The sequence below is a fragment of the Lutra lutra genome, chromosome 15 (assembly GCF_902655055.1).
Source record: "Lutra lutra chromosome 15, mLutLut1.2, whole genome shotgun sequence".
NCBI lineage: Eukaryota > Metazoa > Chordata > Mammalia > Carnivora > Mustelidae > Lutra > Lutra lutra.
The window spans coordinates 13,304,931-13,315,457 of record NC_062292.1 but is presented as its reverse complement, the minus strand read 5'-3'; the positions used below and the strand labels follow the sequence as shown (position 1 = coordinate 13,315,457).

The 10,527-nt window shown below is 41.5% G+C and overlaps 1 long non-coding RNA gene across 2 annotated transcripts in view; it reads left to right on the top strand.

Annotated features, from left to right (window-relative positions):
* Positions 1-577: 577 nt before the first annotated feature.
* Positions 578-10,527, top strand: part of LOC125086071 (uncharacterized) — a 46,722-nt gene continuing 36,772 nt past the window's right edge. For both annotated transcript variants that reach the window (XR_007123088.1, XR_007123089.1), the window contains exon 1: positions 578-701. This is a non-coding gene — a long non-coding RNA (uncharacterized LOC125086071). The remainder of the gene's footprint in view (positions 702-10,527) is intronic.

The following is a 10,527-nucleotide window of genomic DNA, read 5'->3' as shown; positions in this document are numbered from 1 at the left end:
GCATCAGAGGAGGGTCTGGAGACCAGTTCGCCAGTGTCACATCCAGAGTTATGTAACTTGTTACAGATCGCATGACTAAGAACACTTTAGGATACAGTAAAAAACAGTGATAAGTGGGACAAGCTGGCCCAAACTGATGGATTATATAAACATTCAAACCACAGCTTTTCCCCACCATCAGACATATAAGCATATGAGGAGGGCTTGTAAGTGAAGGGGTAGGGAGTCAAGGGCCATGGAAAACTCTCTGACTTTCGGGTCAAGATCAGATTCTGGTTAATCAAGGAGGGCTTCCAGGAGGAGGTTCTGGGGCATTCAGCAGCCTCCAATAAGGCTCAGTCGCTCTCCTTTTTTTCATCACCATCTCAGCAGTCAAAAGTTCTCAGTACAAAGGATAGAAGATGGGCTCTGACCCCACGGTTGGGTGACTGGAGTCACCTCTTCAGACCTTTCACGATCCGACGCCTGGTCCCTTTAAGGCATCGAAACTCAGTGAACGTTCTACGGGAGGCCTCGCGGCCTCCGCGAGGCGCGCTGACGTCACCCTTCGGGGAAACGGCTGACGTCAGCGCGTCCTCGGCGACTAGGGGCGGGGCCATGACTCACCCGAACCGCGCCCCCCGCCCGCGGACGAGCGCACGTGAGCGCGCGTCGCGCTGTTTTCTAAGTTTAGCTCGGCGGCTTCGGTGGGGTCGGGCGAGGTAAAGGCGGCCGAGGGGACTAGGCGGGCTGGGGGCGGCTGTCCCCGTCCCTGCTCGCCCCGCTGGCGGTCCTCCTGGAGGATGAGGGCCGGGCCGGAGGGTGGAGCGCGGGCGCCTCCCGACGCAGCGCCTCAAGGGTCTCTGCGCGCAAGCCCGGCCCCGCGCTCGCCCTGCCCAGAGTAGGTGCTCAGTAATTGAGCCAAAGTTCCCTTCTGCTCTGCGACTCGGGACTTCCCGGAGAGTCCAGGGTTCTGGAAAGTTCCCCGGTGGACAGGGTGCGGTGCGGGCTGGTCAGAACAGGCGGGGGCCTGAGGCCGTCGGGGCCCAGCCCTCGGTGCCCACGTGGGGTCATCACTCAGCGTTTCCGAACTCGGGGGACCCGGGCGTGGCCGGTGTCACCATCAGCGCTTGGTGGGGGGTTCCTCCTGGGACTGGGCGTGGCAGTGCGAGGGAATGTTCCCTACGTGGTGGGAGGGGCGGTGGTCGTTCTAGGTTCAGCCCAGGCTCAGGGGCTTGGAGGTCGCCGGATGAGGACCTGATGCCGCAAACCCCAGGCTCTCCTTCCCGAGCCTCGGCTTACCAAGGTGACCTAGGAAACAGATAAAAGCCTCCTTATAAAGAAAGTAGCGCCAGACACCTTGTGAAATAGACACTCCCCTGTTATTTTGTTGGGGGAGGGGAAAGTTCTGGAAAGAAGCGCTGTCAGCGTAAAATGAACTGAGATTTTGACTTTGCAGAGTGGTCGGCCGTGTCACGGTGACCTGCATTCTGTTGTTGGTGTGGCATCCTCAGGTTTCACAGGGTTTGTCACTGTAGGCAGCTTATAAAACACTGCTCACGAAGCTTTTGACCTTGCTAGATGAAGAGGGTTGGATATTACAGAAGAGTACTAAATATAATGATAAAGCGGGAAATGTCAAATGGTAATAAGGGAACGTTAACAGTTGGGCCGTTAAATCTTTATATTTCAAGTTTTGGAAGGCTGTAATTTGGAGTTTTTCATGTGCTCTTTTCTTAGAAGCGGTGGAAAGTTAGTTGTGGTATAAAGGTAGCTTTGCAGATCATGACTTGAATGAATGACAGAAACCCCGAATCCAAATGTGTGATTTTCATTTGTTTTCCAAAAATAACCACATTGGCCTTTGTACATTGGAGATTTTCAGATAATAAATATGGAAACTGCAAGCGTTGAGGGCCTTACTCCCCATTCAGTATCCAACTTAATACAGTTTAAAAAGGGGGGACAGTTCAGGATCTAACAAATCTGTCCGGAAATATGCATACTGTTTTATATTGTTGGTATAGCAACAGGAGTCTCTTTGTCCTAATACCTTACCGTTGCTACCACATTTTCCTCAATGTAATGCCTATTTGGGGAGGGACTTGACTGGAGCAGGTGTGAATGATGATGAATCATGTTCTCAAACTGAGCTAATTTCCCTTTGTGTAGGTTATTGTTCTGTGGGTATATAATGTATAAGAACCTTAACATAAATGTTCTCACGTTCAGAAATTAAGTTGTTTTAGTCCGGAAATTGAGTTTGTGCTTTAAAAATACTTATTCTTGGGACAGGCCACCTGCATCCTGTAGGCAGCCTGTTAGCATTTCTGTAGTCTTCCTTGCCCCCAAGTTGTACCTGTTTTCTTAGAGCGACATCTGTTACTCACTAATTGTTCACAGTGTTGTGATTGTTTGCTTACATGTTTGTTTCTCCCACTAGACCAAGCTCTTCGGACTATGGACTAGTGTCTGTCTTTGTATCTTTGGCATCTAGAACAGTGCTAGCATGTAATAAGAGCTATATTTTTCATAGTGTTTTGTTTCATTGAATAAATGTTGGGTTTCCCAAAGCAGATTGCAAATTTTGGGAAGGGAGAGTTTTTGTAATAATTAAGGGGATTGAGCTGCAAACCTTCGTTGTTGCAGTAAGGGACACAGCTTCCTTCTTTTCCAAGCCCACTCTTCCCCACTCCCACCACCACCACCACCCATGAGAAAGTAGACAAAACAGTCCAACCCGAAATTATTTTGGGATCTAAGCAGTGTGGTGTGCCTTTAGATTGGAGATGGTAGAACTTTGTCCTGTTCTCCAGGCCATAACTGTAATCCACACACTGGGTTACTTAGGTCCTCATCACAAGGAAGTAGTTATTATTATTTTTTTGTTTTAAATAGGTGAGGTGTCTGGGTGGCTTTGTCGGTTGAGTGTCTGACTCATGATTTTGGCTCAGGTCATTATCTCAGCATTGTGGGATTGAGCCCCATGTCAGTCTTTGCCCTGGACTTGGAGCCTGCTTGGGATTCTCTCTCTCCCTCTCTGCCCCTCCCCACTCCCAAATTAGGAATTTCAGAAACTCTCCTTCTTCTGGGGATAGTTACAACTGGTTGCTAAATGGAATGTTTACACTGAAGTAGATTTGGTTTCTGCACAATACTTCCTACCTACCCTGAGAGAAGATTTAAGGATATAAAATGAAGAGATTTAATTTATTCTCTACCTTATAAGTTACCACTGTCAAAGAGAGGGGGATTTTTACCGTCAAACTTTAGCCAAAACTCAGCAAGCTGGAATTGATGCCACACTCGATTTTACAAAAGACCGATGAAAAAATAAGTTGCTATCAGAGATCTAATTTTGAAAATACATATATAGTATGTTACAGTGGTTACTGATGTTTTCAATAATAATCTAATAGCTCTGCAAAATCCCAAATCAGAAGGTCCGCATTGTAATATGCACTATGTTTAATTAAGTCAAGAAAGAGTGATATGTATTTGGAAATTTTTTTTTTTTAAGATTTTATTTATTATTTGACAGAGACACAGGGAGAGAGGGAACACAAGCAGAGGGAGTGGGAGAGGGAGAAGCAGGCTTCCCGCTGAGCAGGAAGCCCAGTATGGAACTTGATTCCAGGACCCTGGGATCATGACCTGAGCCGAAGGCAGACAATTACTGAGCCACGCAGGCGCCCCGTATTTGGAAGATTTTTAACAAGATTTTAATTAGGGTTTTAGAAAGCGGTTCAGCTATGTTTTCCCAGACAAAGAGTTCCATGAGTGTGATGAAAAACAGTAACTTTAATGACAACAGAAGAAAGAAAGCTAGAAGGAAAGACCTAAGGGACACTTTGCTGTTGGCTAGGTTGAGCTTTGACAGCTCCTACTCACTTTCATACCACCCTCCTCACCATTTTTAGGCACTGTTTCACTTGGATTTTTTTCTCAAAATGGAGCCTTCTATAATAATAAAAATAACGACTTCCATTTATTGAGCACTATGTGCCAGGCTCTGAGCTCAATCCTGTATGAAATTATTTCAGTTAATATTACATATGTGTATGTAAGAGATTTATTGTAAAGAATTGGTTCCCATGTGTATGGAGGTTGGCACGTCCTAAGATCTGCAGCGTGAGTCGGCAAGCTGGAGACCTGGGAGAGCCAACGGTGTGGTTCCTTTCCAAGTCCAAAGGCTGGAAGAATTTACCCTCACTGGGGTTGGCGAGTCAGGGGAGTCTGTCAGTCTGTTTTTATATACCTTCAGCCGACTGGATGAGGCCCACCAACGTTATGGAGGGCAACTACTTAATCTGCCAATGGAAATATTAATCTCATCCAAAAACACCCTCACAGAAACACCCAGAATAATGTTTGACCAAACATCTGACCACCCTGTGGCCCAGTCAAATTAATACATTTGTCAACCATCACAGATCTATTTCATTTCCAGAGCTCGAGGGATGAGAACCCATATCCCATAATGTTACGCCACAGAGTCTCCCTCTCACTCTAGGATTTACAAAGTAACTTTAACCCTGGGCCTTTCCCCCTTACCTGGAATGTCTGTCACAGTTCATCGCACTGACATCTGATGAACACATCTAATTAGGGCAGGTGTTTAAATACTAGTAACCGCTCTGAATCCCCTCCCCCAGTAGCACATACAACATAGCCGCTTCCTTCCTTAGAAGAACTCTCCAGCTTTCTAATTCTATTCCAAGCTTTCTGATTTTCTATTCACAGAACCCTTTAATTCCCTCCACACTAGCAAATCTTACCTGACTCCTTGTTCAGTCCCTTTCGTGTCCTCATCGAAAGGCACCAAGCCAGTGAGCCCACGACTTTCTCTTCTCTCAGCTGCCACTTTAGGACCAACTTTTGCTATTGCTTGCTCTTGACTCACTCCTGCCTTCATTGTCACTGTCATTTTAAAGGTCTGACCTTTCAACCCTCTCCCCCCAACACAAGCAACTGTCACTACAAGGACTTCACTTGGCTGAGTTTCAGACTGGTGAACCTACCTCCCAGAGATAGCAGATATAAAAATACTTCCATGATCTATGTACTTTTAATAAATACTGATTACTCAGTTTATTTACTTGATTACAATTTTGGAAAGAATAAAATTCTTAGAGTAATTTTTTTTGCCTAGTTGGCAGTGTTCTGTTACCTCCTAGGGCACCTTGTGTAGGTATCATGGATGTCCTGATACCACTCCAACACTTTTTCACAAACAGCCTCAGAGCATTTGTTCTTAGTAAGTTAATTGTCCTTTAATATCTAGAATGTAGTCATTCCCAGTGAAGTAAGGCTTTGAATATTTTCTCAGATTTTTATGCGGTTTTTCATCGTTATGTATTATTAAAGTGAAACACATTAGAGAACACATAAGCACATGAACAAAATCAGACTTTATTGCTATAAAGATATGGTTAAGCCTGTCTAGCTTTTAAAACAAAATGTTGGGGTGCCTGGGTGGCTCAGTCGGTTAAGCACCCCGCTCTTGATTTCTGCTCAGATTGTGATCTCAGGGTCATGAGATCGAGCCCTGTGCTGGGCTCCATCCTGGGTGTGGAGCCTGCTTAAGAGTCTCTCTCTCTCTCTCCTGCCCCTCCTCGAACTCCCTCTCCCTTCTTAAAAACACAAAACAAAACAAAAAATTGAGAATGTTAAGACAGATATTGGGAGACAGCAATTATTCTAGATGTTATAGATAGTAGCACGTAAGGTATTTTTCATTCTTCTAAAAGTTAATTTACCAAACCCAGTGAACTTAAAGGGCATTTTTATCACAGTCATAAATAAAAATACACTTTGCTTCCATATTAGAAAAAAAATCAGGTGTGTATTTTTTGATTGATCAATGACATCTGCCATAATTATACTCATTTGATCAAAATGAAAAAGTTCTTTCTGTTACACAAGTACCTTTGTTCCAGAGTCTCCAGGGCTTGGAATTACATTAGCCCTCTTAATTCACACTGACGTGGTTGGCTTCGGTATATCTGACAGAATAAAAACAGAGGGTATTCAAATCGAGATCCTACAAATCTAAGTTGAGAAGTTTGATGTGTAACTTGGGACTGTTTTCCCAGACAGAGTCCAGTGACTTTGGTCTCTAAAACAATTACGAGGCTGGGACCTTTGTAAATGGTTTCTTGGGTGCTTTTTTGTCTATTGAAACCTTAATAAAGGGGAGACATAACTTAATTACCCCTTCCTGTGTTCTTAATAGTGTTGTTGTTGTCTTTTTCAATCCAGGTTTGTTGAAAACAATCATGTTTTTTTTCTTTGCCTTTTTTAGAAGCAGAGCTACGATTGTGTTTTAGGACATAGTGGAATCTATCAGTTAATAAAGCTAGCAGGTAATTCTTTGTCTTTAACTATTAAATGTAGAATTCCCAGCATATTATGTAAGCAGCTTTTATGGTGATATTCTGGCAGTTTAAATCATTGAAACTTTTAATAGGCTTAGATTATTTTGTTTGGGATTTTTAAAAAATAGAGAGCATTGCCTTAGCAACATTACGGTTATAAGGAAGATTTTGCAGTGCAAATCCTTACTTTGTAAAAAAAAAAATTCAAAACATTTTTTTATATCCTATTTTAAAATGTTGATATTATTATATTGAATTATATAAATCCAGTTGGATTATTAGTGTTATAAATAAATACAAAAAATTACTAGATCTGCTTCACTCATATAAATAAGATTTGTTTTACACCTAAATTATAAACTGTATTTTAAGTTTTATTTTTAGCTGAGTGGTTAAGAGTTCAGGCTTTTTTTTTTTTTTTTTAAGTCAAGTTTACTGAGCTGATTTACATGCAGTAAAATGTATTCTTTTAGGTGTGAAGTTCTATGAATTCTGACAAACACAGCCATATAAGCATTACCACAATCAAGAGAGAACATTTCTACCGTCCCAGAAAGTTCACTTGTGTCCCCTTTTAGTTAATTTCTTATCCTGGAAATAAAATCTTAAATAAAATTAGCGAAAGGCCTTAGGCCATTGTTGTTGTAAACCAGGTCATGACGTTAATGGGAAGGCACATGTAACTGAGGCAAACCTAAGTTTTGAGTACATCACTCTAAAAGGATTGGATAGAAGTGTTAAAAACAAAATAAAGTGGATTGATTTTATTGTTTTATTCCATCTCCAATGATCTATGTTTACCTTTTTTCACCCCACATCCATCTCAAGTATCTTTTTTTTTTTTTTTAAGATTTTGTTTGTCAGAGAGAGAGCGTGGAGAGAGCACAGCAGGGGCAGCAGTAGGCAGAGGGAAGCAGGCTCCCTGCTTAGCAAGGACCCCAATGGGGGACTGAATCCCAGGACCCTGGGATCATGACCCGAGCTGAAGGTAGACCCTTAACCGACAGAGCCACCCAGGTGCCCCTCCATCTCAGATATCTTGATGTAACTAATCCTTAAGGCATTTTGTTTTGCTAGTTTGTATTTTAGTGTTTTCATTGAATGTTACAAGTGAATATTGTCTCTGCCCTTGTGAGATAAACGAGTTAAGAGCAAGGCAGTGCCATCTTTATTGTTTATCCCATCTCTTCCACACAGAAAAAGCCTAATAGTTATTAAATGATGAAATTTTTTGTTTGTTTGTTTCAAGCTGAGGAGAAAGGGCTTTGAGAATGACTAAGATTTTCTCAAGTAAACGTTGAGAGTATTGGTAGTACTAGGTTAAAACTTAAAACTCAGGGGCACCCGGGTGGCTCAGTGGGTTAAGCCGCTGCCTTCAGCTCAGGTCATGATCTCAGGGTCCTGGGATCGAGCCCCGCATTGGGCTCTCTGCTCAGCAGGGAGCCTGCTTCTCCTTCTCTCTCTGCCTGCCTCTCTGCCTACTTGTGATCTCTCTCTGTGTCAAATAAATAAATAAAATCTTAAAAAGTCATAAGGAAGAGAAAATACTGTACTTTTACAGTACTGTAAAAAATTTATGTATAAATGGACGTGTGCAGTTCAAACCCATGTTGTTCAGGGGTCAACTGCAGATTTCTTTTAAAGCTTTTTTAAACTGCTGAAATAGTATAGGGATAACTCGTCCTTTTTCAGTAGTCTATACACAGCAAAAATGTCACTCCCTAACTGAAACATAAAAACCAACCATGAGGAGATTTGGCATGTCAGAATACTTTATATGCTACCAAGAGAATATTTTTTTCATTATCTGAAGGTAAATTAAATGTATGGACAGTTCATCTATGAAGGCAGTCTCTACCAAAACAGTCTTCCACCTACACGCCTTTGAAAACTTTGTGATCTAGAGATCACAACATTTGAATTTTTCATTTACTGTTACAGCCATGGTGAAAATTAACCTTATAAATTTTAAAACTCCAGCTATAATGCAATTTAATGTAAACATTAATGATTAAAAGATGATCTTTCAACTTTAAAGTTGCTTTCTTCCTCAAATCGAGTTAAGATATCCTGAGTGCCCAAAGGGCAATATTACAGTTATACTATCAACGACATTCCTGAAAAAAACCTGTCCTCCCTGCAAGCAAAACTTTTTCCCATTAAAAATAAACTTTAGGGGCACCTGGGTGGCTCAATGGGTTAAGCCTCTGCCTTCAGTTCAGGTCATGATCTCAGGGTCCTGGGATCGAGCCCTACATAGGGCTCTCTGCTCAGCGGGGAGCCTGCTTCTCCCTCTGTCTCTGCCTGCCTCTCTGCCTACTTGTGATCTCTGTCTTCAAATAAATAAAATCTTTAAAAACAAAGCAAAACTTAAAACTCAGTTAAAAACCTAGGTTTTAGAGTTGGATCTAAATTTCTTTCATCCTTTTTTTAATTGAAGTATATTTGACATATGATGTTATACTAGTTTTAGCTCTACAACTCACTAGTGACTTGACACTTCTATACACTATCCTGTGCTTACCACCATAAGTGTAACTGCCATCTGTCACCATACAATGCTATCACAGTGTCAGTAACTATATTTCCTAGGCTGTATTTTTTATCTCCTCAACTTATTTTATAACTGGAATTTTGTATCTCTTAATTCCCTTCACCTATTTTACCATCCCCCAAATCCCCTCTGCTCCAGCAACCACCAGTGTGTTCTCTACATTTATGAGTCTGTGTCTGGTTTGTTGTTGTTGTTGTTTGCTTGTTCTTTTGTTTTTTTAGATTCCACATAGAAGTACAATCATATGGTATTTGTCTTTCTCTGTCTTGCTTATATCACTTAGCATAATACCCTCTAGTTCTAGCAATGTTGTGAATGTCAAGAGCTCCTTCTTTTTTATACCTGAGTGATATTCCTCTGTGTGTGTGTGTGTGTGTGTGTGTGTGTACATCACATCTTTATCCATTCATCTGTTGGCGGACTTTTAGGTTGCTTCCATAACTTGGCTATTATAAATAATGCTGCAACAAACATAGCGGTGCATATATTTTTTCAAATTCATTGTTTTGTTTTCTTTGGGTAAATAATCCAGTGGATCATATCGTATTTCTGTTTTTAATTTTTCGAGGACCATCCATACTGTTCTCCATAGTGGTTGTACCAATTTACATTCCCACCAACTGTGCATGGGGGTTCCCTTTTCTCTGCATCTTCACCAACACTCGTTATTTCTTGTCCTTTCGATGCTAGCCATTCTGACAGGCCTAAAGTGATATCTCACCGTGGTTTTGATTTGCAGTCCCCTGATAATTAGTGATGCTGAGCATCTTTTCATGTGGATCTACATTTGAATACTGATTGATCATTTATTTAGCTGTAGAACTTTAGGCAAATTCATTTCTATGAGCATCATCTTTCTTACCTATAAAATCACAGTAAACAAACCCACAGAATTCTATTAGAACTGCTATGAGGAGGAATTTGAGATTAAAGCACCTGGCACAGTGTCTTGCTCATAGCCCAGTTCTTTCAACTTGAAATCTTAAGGTATTTTAAATCAGGTACCACAGCTGTCCGTCTGTGGTGGTGGAGAGAATTTGCTTTCAGAATGCAGAGGGAGGTGGCTGAATCCGAGCCTTGGGCTCAAGCAGCGTAATTACTCTCCCAATCTGTGTTTTGGTTAGTTACAGATTTTCATTTATGGGGTTTTCCCGGAGGAAAGAAAGAAGAGTGGCAATGGTGAAGAGAAAGGAAACCAGATGGGGAGGTTGAGAAAGGGAGAGAGATTGATGGAGTGAATGATGAATGAATGAGCAAACAGAGCCAGGCCCCAAAAGGGGTCAGTGATCTTATCCCATATAAGCCAGCTTGGCATATGGCATCTACAATAAAAAAGAGAAAGGAGTAAGGCTATACAAACAACATAGGAAAAAATAGGTTCTTAATATTTTGAAAAATAGAACCCAAGAGTTTCCCTTACACGGTGTTAACTTTGTATATAATATATAGTATTAAGGTTCAGAAAACAGTGGCTCAATTATTTGCCTGCTCTGATTTCCTACGGTTTTAAATAATTTGATCAGTACAATGGTATTAGAACAGCTAAATTATAAACATAATGAAACAACGCTACTTTTTAAATGCCCAATAAGCACAGAAAAAGAGACTTTTCTATGG